General features: G+C 50.3%; 1 protein-coding gene across 1 annotated transcript in view; it reads left to right on the forward strand.

The window, feature by feature from the left end:
* ablim3 (actin binding LIM protein family, member 3) overlaps positions 1-15,000 on the forward strand; it is an 85,679-nt gene that overhangs the window by 30,785 nt on the left and 39,894 nt on the right. The window lies entirely within an intron of this gene.

The following is a 15,000-nucleotide window of genomic DNA, read 5'->3' on the forward strand; positions in this document are numbered from 1 at the left end:
GGGAGAGAGGGAGGGATAGAGGAAAGGAGGGGGGAAGGGAGACATAGTTTGTGATTTAAAAAACCACCAAAACAAATGCCTGGCATTTATTTGTGAGATGACATTAAGGATTAATGTTGGTTGAATCCGGGTCAGGGAATATTTTACTGCAGACATGAGGATATTTTTGTTTTACTTTATTGTTTAATATCCAGGATTAAAAATGCGAATAGGCTCTCGACCAGACAAAGACACTATTAAAATGAGAAATACGCATAGAGTGTAACAGTAATATGTGTCCTGAATATGCAGAAGGGGAGTATTTATTGGGCTATTTCAGTTTAACCGCCAGTTGAATTTGTTGCGGTTTTTAAAAGACTGAATGTTATTGCTGCACATCAGTGATGGTTTGACTGAAATACCCCCCCCCCTTCATACACACACACACTCTCACACACACTCACTCACACACACTCTCACACTCACTCACACACACACACACACACACACTCACACACACACACACTCTCACACACACTCACACACACACACACACACACACACACACTCACACACACACACTCTCACACACACTCACACACACTCACACACACACACACGCACGCTCACACACACATACTCATGCACACACACACTCACACACATACACTGATGCACACACACACACTCACACACACTCACACACACACACTCTCACACACACTCACACACACACACACGCACGCTCACACACACATACTCATGCACACACACATTCACACACGTACATTCATGCACACACACACTCACACACATACACTCATGCACACACACACACTCACACACACAAACACACTCATGCACACACACACACTCACACACACAAACACACTTATGCACACACATGCACTCATGCACACACACACGCACACACTCATACATGCACACACTCATGCACACACACACACACACACACACACACACACAGTGTGATGAGGAGAGACAGGTGATCTGTAGTTATTGCAGTATTTGAGCTGAGGCAAAATCCTCCAAGGGGTTAAGCACTCATCCATAAGTTCAGAAAAAGAAGACTGAATCATTGCCTCTTCATATTGATCCAGACTCGATATACTACCTCGTGCTTGGAGCAGAATGAGTAGATCAAAGACCACGATACCCAACACACGCACACACACACACACACACACACACACACACACTCTGTTCAACAGCAATACCGGGCCTGTAAGCTCTCCATAGGTTTATGACTGAGACCTATGAAACTAGAGCCAAAATGGTGCCCGCCGGCTGTATTCATCTCTCCCTGGGGGGCAGGCCCTCCTAATGGAAACTCCGCCTCTTAATCATCCTGCCTCTGTATGGCCCGCCCCCTTTTTTTATCAAACCAATGACCTTGCTGTCACTCACCCAGTACTGCACTGTGTCTCATAAGAACTGATGGGGTTTCATGCTGTTTAACCCTTTGAAGAGTAGGTGCTTCGGAATGTTTGTTTCTTTCTTTCTTTCTTTTAATTCCAAGTGAGTGTCCGAGAACACCAGAGCTGCCAGTTGTGATTGTTACATCACCATTGGAATGCTCCGTTCATTCTAATCTGAGATTAGAACCTTCGCGTGTTTGTGACCTCACACATTAAAGGGTTAAGAGCCGGTCCCTGCGGTCTCTGCGTGGGGCCTGTGTGCAGACGCTCGCACACGGAGCTGCGGAACGGCGTTAAACATGCAGCGCGCGTGCGGAGGTCGCATTAGCACTTCTGGTTCTCCGACGGTGAAGGGGAGACACGGGGAATCTCACGCTTCGCTGGAGCGGAGCGCTATTTTTATCACGAGTGTTTCTCAGCTCGGAGAGGCAGACCTGTTTAAACGTGGGAGGTGTGCTGGCTCCGCGCAACCCCTTCCTGCCCTCCATTACATTACAGTAGTTATTCAGTTGATGCTTTTTATCCAAAATGACTTACAGGGGTTAGAGGGGTTTAAGGGCCCAACCCCCCCCTGGAGCAATGTGGGGTTAGGGGCCTTGCTCAAGGGCCCAACAGCAGTGAGGATCCTTGTGGCTACACTGGGCCTTGGACCACCGACCTTCCGGGTCCCAGTCAGTGTTCTAGAACTCTCAGCCACCAGCAGTGATTGTTACATCATCAGAATGTTCCAGTCACATGTTTGTGACCTCACACCCGAGAGGGTCAGTGTCTGTCATGATGCCGGGATTCTTCTGAAGGTCGTCCTGCACTTTCGATTGGATACGCCGCAGCGGAAAAATGAATAATTCATGAGCACCAGGCCTTTGCTTGGACTGGCCATGTGACATCAGCAATATGGTGGTCTCACGGCCACACAGTCTGGTGCAGTGCGACTGCTCTGTGAATATCCCTAGCCTGAATGCTAACCCTTACCCTAGTATTACCGTAGTAATGCTACCCTGTAGCCTCAGCATCATCTTCATCATCTTCTTCTTCTATTCTCTAACTTCACTCTCCTCTTTAATCCTCAGCATCAGCACTGACAGCCTGTCAATGACCCAGACGTTCTGAGCCCAATCGGCAGCATTGATTGGCCAGCTCGACAAAGAGCACAACCACGGGCACCAACAAGATGCCTAACTCATGCACGATGCGTACAGTGCCTGGGACATTTCTCCACTGTATCGATTTTCTAGAAAAATGATTTTATTGATCATCACTATGTTTGTTTTTATTTGTGTGGAATGGTTGGCCCTGGCTCTAGACGGATGAGGGTGGAGATGTATTGTCTCAGAGCGAGCCCCCCCCCTGGTTCTCTGTGCGGTGGGGGGGGGGGTGTATACGAGGCTGGCATTGCGCTCACCGCTGGCCAGGACGGGATCAGGGGGGCGGCGCGCGCCCATAGAGCCCCCCCGCTGTGTCCCGTCTCTGATCTCCCCCAGCAGGGAACCCCCGCTCATTCCACAGCACAGCCAGCCCTCATCTGTGTTAGAGTGATTTTACACAACTTTATACAGCAGACAGACAGACAGACAGGCAGACAGACAGACAGGCAGGCAGACAGACAGGCAGGCAGACAGGCAGGCACGCAGACAGACAGACAGGCAGGCAGGCAGACAGACAGACAGACAGACAGGCAGGCACGCAGACAGACAGGCAGACAGACAGGCACGCAGGCAGACAGACAGGCAGACAGACAGGCAGGCAGACAGGCAGACAGACAGGCAGGCAGACAGACAGACAGGCAGGCAGACAGGCAGGCAGACAGGTAGACAGACAGGCACGCAGACAGACAGACAGGCAGGCAGACAGGCAGACAGGCAGACAGACAGGCACGCAGACAGGTAGACAGGCAGGTACGCAGACAGACAGACAGGCAGACAGATAGGCAGGCAGACAGACAGACAGACAGACAGACAGACAGGCAGACAGACAGGCAGGCACGCAGACAGACAGACAGGCAGGCAGGCAGACAGACAGACAGACAGACAGACAGGCAGGCATGCAGACAGACAGGCAGACAGACAGGCACGCAGGCAGACAGACAGGCAGACAGACAGACAGGCAGGCAGGCAGACAGGCAGACAGACAGGCAGGCAGACAGGCAGACAGACAGGCACGCAGACAGACAGACAGGCAGGCAGACAGGCAGGCAGGCAGACAGGCAGACAGACAGGCACGCAGACAGGTAGACAGGCAGGCACGCAGACAGACAGACAGACAGGCAGACAGATAGGCAGACAGACAGACAGACAGACAGACAGGCAGGCATGCAGACAGACAGACAGGCAGGCAGGCAGACAGACAGACAGACAGGCAGGCAGGCAGACAGACAGACAGGCAGGCAGGCAGACAGACAGACAGGCAGGCAGGCAGGCAGGCAGACAGACAGACAGGCAGGCAGACAGACAGGCAGACAGACAGGCACGCAGACAGACAGACAGGCAGACAGACAGACAGACAGACAGGCAGGCAGGCAGACAGACAGACAGACAGACAGACAGACAGACAGACAGACAGGCAGGCAGACAGGCACGCAGACAGGCAGACAGACAGGCACGCAGACAGACAGGCAGGCAGACAGACAGACAGACAGACAGACAGACAGACAGACAGGCAGGCAGACAGACAGACAGACAGGCAGGCAGGCAGACAGACAGGCACGCAGACAGACAGGCAGACAGACAGGCAGGCAGACAGACAGACAGACAGACAGACAGGCAGGCAGGCAGACAGACAGACAGGCAGGCAGACAGGCAGACAGACAGGCACGCAGACAGACAGGCAGGCAGACAGACAGACAGACAGACAGGCAGGCAGACAGACAGACAGACAGGCAGGCAGGCAGACAGACAGACAGGCACGCAGACAGACAGGCAGACAGACAGACAGACAGACAGGCACGCAGACAGACAGGCACGCAGACAGACAGGCACGCAGACAGACAGGCAGGCAGACAGACAGACAGGCACGCAGACAGACAGGCAGACAGACAGACAGACAGGCACGCAGACAGACAGGCACGCAGGCAGGCAGGCAGACAGACAGACAGACAGACAGGCAGGCAGACAGGCAGGCAGGCAGACAGACAGACAGACAGGCAGACAGACAGACAGGCAGGCAGACAGAAAGACAGGCAGGCAGGCAGGCAGACAGACAGACAGGCAGACAGACAGACAGGCAGACAGACAGGCAGACAGACAGACAGGCAGACAGACAGACAGGCAGGCAGACAGACAGACAGACAGACAGACAGACAGGCATGTTTATGCTCGTTCTCTGGGCGGGGCTGGATCACAGGGCCTGTCTCCCCCTGAATGACAGACATGGGGCTCTGGGCATTTAGGGGGGGGTCGTGGGGGGGTCTTATCAGCCTGACTGCAGCCAGTCCCAGAGCCAGAGAGATCTGCACATAAAGGGCAGAATTAATAACCCCACTGTGCCCCCTGTACCGGGGGGTCAGAGAGAACCCCCCCTCCATGCCTGTGAGCTGCTGATAAATGCATAATAAACCCCCTGGGGGGGGGGGGGCAGACCGCGCAGGCGGGGGGGCTGGGCTTTATTTACAGACTCATGTGAGTGACTGACTCTGTGATCCTGGGTGTGACCTGCAGGGGGGCGCGGGGGGGCGAGGGGGGGGGGGGGCTGACTGCTTTATGAGCCCCCTATCACCCAGTCATACTGCAATGAAGTGTACAGAGAGAGAGAGAGAAGGAGAGAGAGGAGAGAGGGGGAGAGAGAGGAGAGAGAGGGAGAGAGAGAGACAGGGAGAGAGAGAGGAGAGAGAGGGAGAGAGAGAGAAGGAGAGAGGGGGAGAGAGAGAGGAGAGAGAGGGAGAGAGAGAGACAGGGAGAGAGAGAGGAGAGAGGAAAGAGAGAGAAAAAGAAGCAGAAAGAGACTGAGAGAGACAGAGCGAGAGACAGAGAAAGCATTTTTCCAGGACATGAATGGAGACTCATGTTGATGAAGTTCTTCATCAGGACTCTACAAGTCATACAACATGTCCTCCATCCTTCCCCAATGAGACTGCATCTTCACTTCTAAGAACTGTGCCTCGGCAATCGTGTGAGCAATCTTGTGTCCTGACAGTGTATATATATTCCTAAAAGGCTGGAATCAGGATCTATCTTTTAAAATAAAATAACCGTGTGAAGAGTGGAGAGCACAGAGCGGAATATCCTCCCGAATATCTGCCATACGGCTCTGCTTTAAAAACAGCCATTTTCCTGCACCAGACCGCTTCTGAGCGTGTGCGGGAGAGGTGTGGCCCCACCCCCTGTGTCTGCTGCCACGACAACAGCAGTGGGGGGGTAGATGGGGGGGGGGCAGCCAGCGGAACACTGGGGGAAATGGAATGGCCCGCTCACCGCTGAAGTTCCATTAACGAGGTTAACGACGCGTTGCGTGGAGGCTCAGATTCCCAGCATGCAGCGGGGACAGGGAGGGGGCGGGGCAGCCTGCAGCCTGCTGGCTGAGGTACGTGACTGGGGCCCGCAAGGTTGGTGGTTCAAGCCATGATAAGATCCACACTGTTGTTTGGCCCTTGAGCAAGGCCCCTAACACCACATTGCTTGCCAACTGCTTAGTATAATCAACTGTAAGTCACTTTGGATAAACGTGTCAGCTAAATGACTGTAATGTAATGGCTGACAGAGATGGGTGGGGTCAAGCTCACCTGTACACCTGTACACTCTCTGTCTGTTTCACACACTCTCAGCCTGCAGGTGTGTGTAGGAGCAGATATAGCAGAGAGACCGTTTGGTAATACAGCAGGAGTGTGAGGTGTGGTAATAGAGCAGGAGTGTGAGGTGTGGTAACAGAGCAGGAGTGTGGGGTGTAAGTGTCTCATACACACACACACACACACACACACTCTCACACACACACACACACACACACACACACACCTGTCTCTGCCATCCTCTCGCATGGGACACTGTTGTCTCTAGGGAAACCAGGTTTCCTATGGCAACTGAGGATGGAGGAAGCCCCTCCCATCACGTGCATCTTTAAAGCCCCCCCCCCCCCTTTCCCGTGGCCCGATCATCAACACGGGCATGTTACACGCTAATTACACGGCATCCGTTTAAGGACCCAGCCGCGCTCCGCTTCGGGATAATTCTGCGGGGAATAAAAATGATTCCAAGGAGCAAATTGGATTCTGTGCAGACAGCAGTCTCTCTGAGCGCCTCTTTGTTAGAGAGCAGCGCTGAGACGCAGATTAAACGTACCTCGCGGCAGCGACAACATCACTGTACACCAGATGGTCTGATTGAAGCACAATGTGCCCGTTAAACTGAAAGATTGGAGCAGTTTTGTGGTAAAAAAAGAAATGCTAAATTAAGAGCGCGTGTGTGTCCGTATTTTAAACAACATCAAAACGGCATGAGTAGAGTTCTGCGGAGTGAGGCTTCCTCTTGTCCAGGTGTGTGGCTTTGATGCTGAGTGTAGTGTGTGGATATCTGCTGTCCAAAGCAGTGGCCAATTATCTTATACCTGCTCATATGAAACTCAGGCGGTAAGAGCAGTTGTCTGGCAGTTGGAGGGTTGCCAGCTCGATCCCACCCTGGCTGTGTCGAAGTGTCCCTGAGCGAGACACCTAACCCCTCACTGGTCCTGAGGCGCTGGTGGGGGCCTGGCATGGCGGCCTATCACTGCTGGTGTGTGTGTGTGAATGGGTGAATAATCCAAAGCACTTTACATCAGTAAAAAAAAAAAGATGTAGAGTCTCCAGAAGAGCAAGGTCAGGTCTCTTTGGTTTTTACTCGAGTGTTTACTCTACAGGTGCCATCGATCGGGGGCGTGGCCTGATTACCCCGTGCTGCTCTGTGTGCTGCACTGCATCTGCTGCTCTCAGCAGGAACCCAGGGTCTGCGTTACATTACATTACAGTCATGTAGCTGACGCTTTTATCTAAAGGGACTAACAGTTGATTACACTGAGCAGGGGCCAATCCCCGCCCCCCTGGAGCAATGCAGGGTTAAGGGCCTTGCTCAAGGGCCCAACGGCTGTGCGGATCTTATTGTGGCTACACCGGGATTAGAACCACCGACCTTGCGTGTCCCAGTCCTGTACCTTAACCACTACACCACAGACCGCCCCTGTGCTGCACGGATCTCATTGTGGCTGCACCGGGCCTTGAACCACCGACCTCCCGGGTCCCAGTCATGTACATGTCAGTCACATGGGGTGCTGCGCTGAGATCAGGGCTGATGGGACAGGAGAGAGAGTAACTGACGTGGGGCAGGCTGGGTGCTGATTGGCTGTGATGTGAAGCACGCCGGGTGCTGATTGGCTGTAATGTGAGGCATCCTGGGTGCTGATTGGCTGTGACAAGGAGACAAGCACACACACACTCACAGACGCAAACACACACATAGTCACAGATATGCTCACAGATGCGAGCACACACATGGACACACACAGTCACCAACATACACACACACACACTCACACACACACACACACACACACACACAGTCACAGACATAAACACACACACACACACACCCTTACACAGTCTCTCTCACACACACACATACACAAACACACTCACACACACATATACACACACAGAGTCTCAGACACACACATGCACACACACACACATATACACACACACAGAGTCTCAGACACACACATGCACAGATACACACACTCACACAGTCTCAGACACACACATATACACACACAGAGTCTCAGACACACACATGCACACACACACACACACAGTCTCACACACACACATATACACACACAGAGTCTCAGACACACACATGCACACACACACACATATACACACACACAGAGTCTCAGACACACACATGCACAGGTACACACACTCACACAGTCTCACACACACACATATACACACACAGTCTCAGACACACACATGCACAGATACACACACTCACACAGTCTCACACACACACATATACACACACAGAGTCTCACACACACACATGCACAGATACACACACTCACACAGTCTCACACACACACATATACACACACACACAGAGTCTCAGACACACACATGCACAGATACACACACTCACACAGTCTCACACACACACATATACACACACAGTCTCAGACACACACATGCACAGATACACACACTCACACAGTCTCACACACACACATATACACACACAGAGTCTCAGACACACACATGCACAGATACACACACTCACACAGTCTCACACACACACATATACACACACAGAGTCTCAGACACACACATGCACAGACACACAAAGTCTCAGACACACACATGCACAGACACACAGAGTCTCAGACACACACACACACAGACACCCTTGAGAGCCCATTAAAGCTGTCATGTACATTATTACATTATAAATAATGCAGGGCTTTTTTCATTAACAGAGTCTATGGGTTCATATGGCAGTGCTGTCCAACACTGTCTCTACAGCCACACAAAGACAGCAGTGCTGTTTAACACTGTCTCTACAGCCACACAAAGACAGCAGTGCTGTCCAACACTGTCTCTACAGCCACACAAAGACAGCCGTGCTGTTTAACACTGTCTCTACAGCCACACAAAGACAGCAGTGCTGTTTAACACTGTCTCTACAGCCACACAAAGACAGCAGTGCTGTCCAACACTGTCTCTACAGCCACACAAAGACAGCCGTGCTGTTTAACACTGTCTCTACAGCCACACAAAGACAGCAGTGCTGTCCAACACTGTCTCTACAGCCACACAAAGACAGCAGTGCTGTCCAACACTGTCTCTACAGCCACACAAAGACAGCAGTGCTGTTTAACACTGTCTCTACAGCCACACAAAGACAGCAGTGCTGTCCAACACTGTCTCTACAGCCACACAAAGACAGTAGTGCTGTCCAACACTGTCTCTACAGCCACACAAAGACAGCAGTGCTGTCCAACACTGTCTCTACAGCCACACAAAGACAGCAGTGCTGTCCAACACTGTCTCTACAGCCACACAAAGACAGCAGTGCTGTCCAACACTGTCTCTACAGCCACACAAAGACAGCAGTGCTGTCCAACACTGTCTCTACAGCCACACAAAGACAGCAGTGCTGTCCAACACTGTCTCTACAGCCACACAAAGACAGCAGTGCAGCCCAAATATCGGGAAGACTGATCTGATATTCTCCATTTTATTTTTCCGCACAGTTATACATTCCACTCTCTCCACAGCTGCTGGGGTTTTTCTCATTTGTGGTGGAGTAACTGAAGTTATATTTTAGATTTTTGAAATGCAATGTGTTTCGTGGTTTATGGTTTGCATGCTTAGAACTGTACTCTCTCTCCAATGCTGACATAATCTTTCTCTTTCCCTCTCTCTTCTTCTCTATTGGTATCTACCTCTCTCCTGTTCTCTCTGTCTTTCTTTATATCTCTATTTCTCCATGTCTCTTTCTCTCTCCCTCTCTCTCTGTCTGTACCATGTCTCTCCCTCTCTCTCCTTATCTCTCTCCCCCTCTCTCTGTGTGTCTCTACCATGTCTCTCTGTCTCTCTCCTTATCTCTCCCTTTCTCTCTCGGTCTCCATCTCTCTCTCTCTCTCTCTCTCTCTCTCTCTCTCTTCCCTCTGAGGGTGTAGCAGGCACCGTGATGTTCTTCTCGTTGTCATGTGGGTGGAGGAGAGTTTTGGCCAGTGGAGTTTAAAACACAGTCGATCACAGCAGTCCTCCTCCCCTTCCCAAAGTAGGGCTACCATAAAGCAGGTTTAGCTCTCAGAGCAGTGATACTGAAAGCAGTTTAAACCCCCCCAAAAGTAGCTCAAAATTAAACTTTATTGTTCACAGATCATCTCTTAATTCCTTGTGTCTGTGCCTCTGGCTCGTGGGGGATTTGTGCTGCTGCACACTTAAAATAAAATGTTTAAAATGTATTTTTTTTCACCAGCTTATCCGACTCTTGGTCTCGTGATAAAATGGCGGGATTTCCTCGTATTCTTCCTGTAAACGTTTCTCACACAGTATTACGCTATAAAGGCCGTCTCAGCCTGAGCCAAAAACCCGGCGGAGAAACTCCCTTTATACCCCAGTCTGCCAGCCCCGATAAGGAGACTGGAGAACACTCTCAGGGCAAACAAACATTAATAAAAAACCATTAAATCTGCCGAATATCAGGCTTCGGCAAGACTGAACACATCTGTTCGTTTCGTCTTTTTTTATTCATGTACGAAATGGCTCGTAAATAACGCGGTGCTTAATGTTAATTACGCAGTTAAGTCAGAATTCTTCTGTCGCGCACATGGCTCTGCATTAATTTACTTTATTTTGGGGATTAAGTTTTATTCTTCAGACAGGGAAGACCTCGTAAATTTGGAGGCTAAATAACTAACATGCTCTGGGGTTCAGGGGAACGATGTAAAGCCGTTTTTGCATGCAGGGGCGAGCGTGTTGTAGTGACCTGCTCCTGACTTTAGCCATCCCCACCCTAATCCCAGAATCCCACAGTCACCCTGGGCCAGAATTACAATTCCGCCGATGTTCGGAGCATAAGGATGTCTCCGGCCTCAGTGTGGCCGGAATTCAATCAATAGTGTGGAAGGAGGTGAAAGATGCTCAAAAGATTTATGTGTTTCATTTTAATAACTGCAGTCCAAGAAAAATTACGATTAGTTAAATCTACGCTTACTTATCTGCAAACGACACAACTGGTTATAAAAGTTCTGATAAGTTGTTTAAATAATTAAAAACTTTTTGGAAATGTAACTGTAGCTCGTTGCACATGCACGTCACCGTTTTAATTAGGTCTGCACTGCCCTTAGTCTTGATGCTCACTCTCCGGCGTTTGGCACGTGAAGTTCAGTGTGTCTCTAGGCAACCCACCTGCAGCCGTTAAGTGCAGGTCTTCACTCGGGGAAAGAACGACGTCAGAGATCATTTTATCCGTAATCCGTTTTTTTTTAACAATGGAATGATCTCACACCAATAACTTTGGGCCGTATTCAAGAACATCACATCGTTACACGCATGTTTTAAAACGGAAACTGGATTAAGGCGCACAATACAACACTCCAAATGAACTACGAACCTGCGAGTTCCGTGGTCATATTGTTATAAGGGTCATTTACTTTGCGCTTGTGGGCGGTAGCTGTCTCTCAGGGATGATTCAGGTTTGAATAACCAAGGAGCATACTCCGTTCTCACGACATATAAGCTGTTTATCTTAATACTATCTTGATTAATTTTTCTCATGAAAGGAACCCAATTCCCGAATTAATAATAATTATCGGTCGTGGCCGTTTTGCTGGTATAAAGCGCAAGCGGACGTGAGTTTAAAGACAGAGAGATTAAAGGAATGGAGATGACTCGTGTTCTGCCAGGTGACGGCCGGTGATAATGTTGAAAAAGGACGTCGATAAATCCCCCATGCCGAGCGGCGCACACCGTACACGACGCGGCTTTGAGGTGCTCTGACTACAGAGAGCTCCTTCATCTCCAAGCCCGTCGCTCCCAATCATGAAATCTGAAGTCCAAAATTGCCCTGAGGGGAGAGGGAGGGCGCACGTCGCCACGATAACAGGCACTGACAGGACCTGGCAGCGTCTGTCACACTCCCGGACGCCTCCGTCCTAATACACCATCCAACCAGTCAGCATCCTGATCCCATCGTCATTATCGTCCAATTGACTTAGTGACAGCGAGCAGAAACAAACGATTGAGATGATTGTGATCTCTAAAATTGTGCCAAAGGCCTAGGGACGACGACGGGGGAATATGTAATATGCAGTGGCGCCCCCTGCTGGAGTTACAGCTGTAATTCGAGTCGCACTGAAAGCGAACGGGGCGGTTGGCGCGCGTTTGCGACAGCGTGATGGGGAAAAGATGAAGTAGTCCCTGGGGTTTACAGTGTGATTAGCAGTTAGTTAGCGGTGCGTGTGCACAGTGACTCCGCGGGCGAGAACCCAGCTAAGCTGTGAAACTCCAGTGTAGGTACATTACAGTATAGCCGCGCTGTGCAGGTGATTAATACCTGTGTCAGTTTCCTGCTGTCCCTTTTCAAAAGGCTGGAGGAAGTCCATAAGACAAACCTGCGCTGTTTAACGTCTGAAGCATATGTTTTACACGCACAGGCACACACACTGTCACACACTCACAAACACACACATACACACACACACACACACACACAAATACACACACGCACACACACAAGCCCTGTCACCCGTGTATCCACCACACCACCCACTGCAAGCTGTCTGTCACCCGCCACACACACGCGTCTGTGCAACAAACAGCACACTTCAGCATATGTCTGTGTGTGTGTGTGTGTCTCTATTGTGTGTTGTCTGTGTGTCTCTATTGTGTGTGTGTCTGTGTCTCTCTGTCTGCCTGCCTGTGTGTCTGTATGTCTGTCTGCCTGCCTGCCTGCCTGCCTGCCTGCCTGCCTTTCCACCTGTCTGTATGTCTGTCTACCTGTAGAATGGCAGGTACAAGCAGTGATCCCAGGAGATTGGAGGTACCTGGTGTTTCTGTGAAGGGAATCAGTTTTTCTGGTTCAGGCAGAACTGTTGTAGACGCCATTAGAGGTCACTCTCTCCCCCCTCCACCCTGTCTCTCTCCCCCTCCCCCCTTTCCCCTCTCTCTCTCTCTCTCCCCCCTTTCACCGTCTCTCTCCCTCCCCCTCTGTCTCTCTCTCCCCTTTCCCCCTCTCTCTCCCCCCCCCTCTCTCTCTCTCTCTCTCTCTCTCTCTCTTCAGTTCAGATGTTTCTCTGAAATAGAATAAAATATTCATGAGAAGTGCCACATTACATGACAGCGCTCCTGATCCAAAGCGATTATGCTCGTGTGAATTACCCGCGCGCTTGTTTTGGAGTACTTTTTTGGGAAGGGAAACATCCTTATGAAAAAGCCGAGTGCGCCCGTTGAAAGGACGGCTGGGTGACGTTCAAGACGAGGGCTGAAGCGCAGGAAGAGAAGCCCTTAGATTTGCGCGGTTAAGCCGTAATTAGGAGGAATTTACAAAGCGTGCGCTGTGTGTTCACATCCACCCCTTTTGAAAAATTCATTTTCAGACGATGATTACATTTGCGTCAGCGCGGATTAGCATAGCGGTGGATCGCTTCGGTATCCGCCGCGCACTCAGCCGGGCAGCCGCGCGTGAAAGACGCCGTTTATAAATTCAGCAGAAGTGTCAAACGGAACGTTCTGTGCGGCTAACTCGGGAACCGCTTCAATTAAGCTAAAAACAAAATCCTCCTCCCGACGGAAAGCACCCCATGTCCCGGTTTAATAAAATAGATGTTTAATCTTACCTCCAGGCTTTTATGACAAAGCGATTCCTCATCACATTGATCGTATTGGATTCGGGTTTGCCATCTATTATTTACCTGTGCACAGTAATTACAATATTATTAATAACATGACAATAAAATCAAGTCTTCTATGCTGTACAGTTGAAAACATTAAGTGCTGGAACATCATTTCGTTGCTTTAGGTAGACTCTGCTATTGATTTACTTGTTTATTTATTGCGTATAGACCAGACCTGGGTCAATTACATAATTATTTTGGGTTCAAATACTTTTATGTTCTCAATTGATCTTGCCTGCTGCAAATGAGCCAACCAAGAGTACCAGAAGGTGGTGCTTGCACTGTGTGAGAGCACACCCTTAGGGTACTGAAAGGGTTCTCTGACATGGTTCTGTAGAGGAGGATCATCAAATGATGGTCCTCAAGGTCCAAGAACTACTGCTTTTCCACCCTTTCTTTACCTGGGAGTCAGGTGTGTTCCACCCTTCCTTTACCTGGGAGTCAGCTGTGTTCACCCTCCCTTTACCTGGGAGTCAGGTGTGTTCACCCTCTCTTTACCTGGGAGTCAGGTGTGTTCCACCCTCCCTTTACCTGGGAGTCAGGTGTGTCCACCCTCCCTTTACCTGGGAGTCAGGTGTGTTCACCCTCCCTTTACCTGGGAGTCAGGTGTGTTCACCCTCTCTTTACCTGGGAGTCAGGTGTGTTCACCCTCTCTTTACCTGGGAGTCAGGTGTGTTCACCCTCCCTTTACCTGGGAGTCAGGTGTGTTCACCCTCCCTTTACCTGGGAGTCAGGTGTGGAGACAGTCTGGCCAATCAGTACTGCTAATTACATTACATTACATTACATTACATTACATTATTGGCACTTGGCAGACGCTCTTATCCAGAGCGACATACAATTGATTAGACTAAGCAGGAGACAATCCTCCCCTGGAGCAATGCAGGGTTAAGGGCCTCGCTCAAGGGCCCAACGGCTGTGCGGATCTTATTGTGGCTACACTGGGATTAGAACCACCGACCTTGCGTGTCCCAGTCATTTACCTTAACCGCTACGCTACAGGCCGCCCCACTTAATTGTTCACTTAATTACCGAGGAGAAAAGAAAACCGGCGCTGGGTTTGGATGGAAGGTCCAGATTTGACGATGGCCGCCATAGAGGAACCCTCTTTAGTAACGGAACCCTCTATCATAGGTGTGGCATGTGAAAGTGTCGAAAGAAAGACCCATTTTGCCCAAAAAAGAACCCTTGAGCAAGATGGAATCACACGTTTCCTGTCGAA

The sequence above is a fragment of the Conger conger genome, chromosome 3, assembly GCF_963514075.1.
Source record: "Conger conger chromosome 3, fConCon1.1, whole genome shotgun sequence".
In the NCBI taxonomy this organism is placed as follows: Eukaryota; Metazoa; Chordata; class Actinopteri; order Anguilliformes; family Congridae; genus Conger; species Conger conger.